We start from the raw sequence: 4,378 nt of genomic DNA on the forward strand, positions 1-4,378 counted from the left end.
TCTGTCTTGCGCTGTGTGGCCTAATAAGGTCTAAAGGAGATCTTTCATCCTTGCCAGCCTCCACATCCAAAGATCTCCTCCCTCACTGCACTTTGTGTGGTGTGTGGTTCAAGGGGCTGGCAAGTCCATGCCATCTTCAGGGATGGTTCTGTAGGAGTGAGCTCCAGGATGCTGTTAACCCATTTTCATAGACTAATTCTGTGGCTTTTGATATTTCAAACTCATCCAGACAGGGTAGTGATTCAGGGGGCAAAACAAGCTAGCACAGTTCCTCCTAGTAGTTCTGCCATGCAGTATAACCTGCAAGATCAGAATCAGTTGTGCACACAGCAGAAATCACACAAAGGATGAACACTGACTGAAGAACTTTAGCCCTGTTTTACAAGTTTGTGGCTCCTTGTGGGCAGATTTTTGACATAAACATCAGACTTCTCCCACGTGCCAGCAAGCTGGATCTAAATACTGCTCCCATATTCCTAATTTCTTCACTGTGCTGCTGTCGTTGACTGTATACTCTATCGAAAAAATTAAATACAGAATGCAGGATTGAATTCAATGAGATCAATAAAATCAGTAATTCAGCATAAGAGATTAAGTAATTACACTTATTAAAACCTAACTCATCAAACTAAATGCTCCCCTCGAGCTTGGAGCTGGAGTATATTTGTTCTGAAAATACACATTCAAAAAAAAAAAACTTTGATCACAGACCATTCAACTTGTATCTGGTTCCTCTTTTTTTTCTCACAAACAGTAAACCACAGTAAATCCACACTTTGAAAACGTAACACCAGCTCACAGGAAATGCTTCTTTGAAGATGTTAGTTTAAACCAGGCAGGAAACATCAGCTTGTCTTGAAGGCAGACTGAGGTCAAGAGCTGAGAACTCCAGCTCACCTGTGGATGTGCTATTGGTACAGTGAAGAAAGTAACAACAGACCACAGGCAGACTCAGGCACAAATATTTAATTGCTCTCAGTCTTGTTGCAATGATTCAGGTGAAAAGTAAAGAAAGATGTCTTCAGTGGCAGCAGCTCTGCTATAGACTTTCCACATCAAAACATTCTCTTCTTACCCACCCAAGCCTCATCCTTCACCTCCATGTACTGAATTTTGAAGTACTAATCATAGGAAGCTGATCAAATAAACAAATAAAATACTTCTGCAGGGCCATATGGGAGCTGAGCACATCCACTTCATTACAGTCACTGAATCAAGGTCCATTTAAATGCACAAGAGCATAATAAGCCACTGAGACACAAACCTGGTACACATAAAATAACAGAGAGCATTTTCCTCATAGTATCAGAGGATGGATGTGAAATTCGGTGTTATTTCTGAAGCTGTTGACCTTGAAAAGATGAGCAAAATGAAATGAAAAATCAAGACAGGCAATTTGTCTTTAATCCCCTCATTATTGATCTTTGGTTTAAGATCAGCATGAAGAACAATTCCACTCAATGGTCCTCGTGGATCCCTTCCAACTCGGGGTGTTCTATGACTTCTATTTATGATTCTGTGAAGTAAAATGCCTCTTGGAGAAGTGGGGGCTGTTTAAAAACAAGGCAAGAGGAAAACCCCAGGCCACCTCCTCCTTTTGCCATAGGTAGAAAGACCTGTTAAACCATACAAAAATATGAGACTAATGTGAAACTAATGTAAAAAAAAATAGCCTTTTTATGTGTCTGGAAGATTTTTGGGGGGGTGTTTGTGAATTATTGCTATTTCTTGATGGTGCAGCACCTGCTATAAATAAAACCACAATCTGTAGGAGGTAGCATATAAACCAGTGCACTCACATCCCCATGACCAAACCACAGCCCTCACCAAAAATGCAATTCTGTGAACACAGAAAAGCAAGACTACTGCTTCTGTGTGGCTGAATGGGAATCCTGTGAAACATGCCCACTGTAGCACTAAAAAGATTTTGGGAGTTCAAAGCCTCTTAAAAAGCTCATATTGCTCATATGTGGTTTCAGAAAATTCCAAGCATGGTGAAGCCAAATCACACCAGGAATATTTAGTATCTGTGCCTCCTGTCTGTTGTCACTTTTTGGAAGACTTTTTTTCACTCTCTGCCTGCTCTGGACAGGATTTCCTCATCCTTAGGAGATCTATTGGATCTAATTCAGTCTCTCACTGAAAAGGTGATCAGACAGCTGAAGAAGACAGGTAGCAGAGATAAACCGTAACGTGCAATGAAAGACAAGCAACATTTGAGAAGAACAGAGAACAATTCACCAGAAAATAACTAAATTATGCAGATGGTCCTGGCATCTTTGAGAAAATTAAATAATTAAAAGTCAATATTTTTCATGGGAACAAAATATTGCAGTTAAACAACTAAAACAAAGTCCATCTCTGAAAATTGAAAAGCCATGATTCTCCATTAAACAACTGGGAAAAATTTCCACAATGCCCTCAGTGGGTTCACTAAGGAGGAGAATTATGGGTGAGTCTACACTGATCCTAAAATGGAGACTGCTGCATGGAAAAGACTTCTGTATAGCCTACTTTAAAAAGCAGGAAGAGTAGTTAAACTAGGGCAACTCCACATGTACAATTACATTAATGCCACTATAAAACTTATTTTAATTTAGATTCAGTCACTTCCAAACCAACATAGATTAACCTGGGGAAGACATATCAGAGTGCTTACATTCTTAGAATGAGTACGGCCACTTTATTGAAGGGAAATTCAATTAGATCTTATCATAGAGCAGGGAAATGTCTTTCTGTGGGCAAATTCATAAACAGGGTCTTGGCACAGATTTGCTTTCAGGGGAAACCAAACCAGATCTTTTGTTAGAGGTTGTGAGGTGCTCAGCATCCTGAATTCCCATGGATTTCCTTGATCAGAGTTTTCACAACAAATAAAATACAAGCATTTGTGTAAACTAGAGCATTGCCTTCTGTGCTCTGAGAACAGTGCTGCAATTGTTACCTTTAGCTCTCTGTTTAACAAGGCTCCCTGTGCATTATTTGTCAGGTCTGCAGCAGCACTGGGAATGCTTTCACAGCTCTTGGATTGTATTACCTGCCTGAAACACACCCATCTTTTACAGGCAAGACCTTTCTGAATATCCCATTCTTGAGCAGGATGTTTGAAGCAATCAAATACTTTTAAAATGAATAGTTTATTCACCAAAGATAACTGTGAATTTGATGTAATTTACCAGGTAGCTTTGAAACTGTTTTCAAGTGAGGGAGAGAGAAGAGGGTGTTATTATTTTACCATTTGGAAAAGAAGATACCTCAATTCTCCAGGTCAGATTTACACCAACTGGTTTATGAAGCTCCACGTGGCAATTAGCCAACACCATGGGAAAAGTCAGAAAGCTGACCACTCCCTCTGGAATGGACTTTGCAATGCCCCAGTGTATAGTGGTCACACGTGCTATATGAACTCACATGACATTTATTTATGGAAGGAAACATCATTTCCTATAAAGCTTAAGTGACATAGAAAAAACGATTTCATTTCTGTCATTTTGCATTATAAAAAGAAAACTTCTCACCATTGTCTTTGGAAGAAGACCAACAAGTTTTGATGGAAACCAGAACAGAAAGAGCCACGCTAACTGGGGGGATGCTGAGTGAACACTGAATCCACTCTTCACACAGAATGGTAAAACTATTCCTTTAATGTGCATTTAGTCTTTTTTCACAAAGATCTTTAATGCTCAAAGTGCCAAAATAATAAGAGGCAAAAAACCTTAAGACACTCTCAAGTTTAGAAACCACAAACATAAGTGCAAAAATTTGTTTCACAGACTGATTCCACTTCTTTTTAAAAGAAAGCAGAATAGCCCTAACTTCCAGTGCCTCTAATTTTTTAGTCTGCATGTCCATTAAAATCAATGATCAAATAATTTCAGATGAGCTTTTGAGTACTCACCTGACCTGCCCAGAAAGCATGCTCTCCATGAAGATGTATGACATTTTATGTAACAGCTTCTGAATCCACAGACATGAAGGGTTTTGCTTTGTTTTCTTGTTGTTGTTGGGCAAGGAGGCATCGGGGTTGTTTGTCTGTGGGTTTGTTTGTTGGAATACAGTGCCCATTCTCCCACGGGAAGCTAGAGTATAAAGCACTGGAGAAATCCCAGACCTTTACTGACCACCCCAGCATATTCCCCAGGACATCTCCTCTTTAAAATACCCAACTGATGCATTTTCCTGGGACAGAAAGGATGGGGAAACATTTCCAGAAACCTCATGGTGGGTTGACTCTGGCTGAATGGCAGGTGCCCATCCAACACTCTGTAATTTCCTCTTCTGAACTGGGCAGGGGAGAGAAAATAGAACGCCCCCAGGTCAAGATAAGGACAGCGAGAGATCATTCACCAATTACTGTTAAGGTCAAAACAGACTCGAC

This window comes from Aphelocoma coerulescens, chromosome 1A (genome assembly GCF_041296385.1).
Source record: "Aphelocoma coerulescens isolate FSJ_1873_10779 chromosome 1A, UR_Acoe_1.0, whole genome shotgun sequence".
In the NCBI taxonomy this organism is placed as follows: domain Eukaryota; kingdom Metazoa; phylum Chordata; class Aves; order Passeriformes; family Corvidae; genus Aphelocoma; species Aphelocoma coerulescens.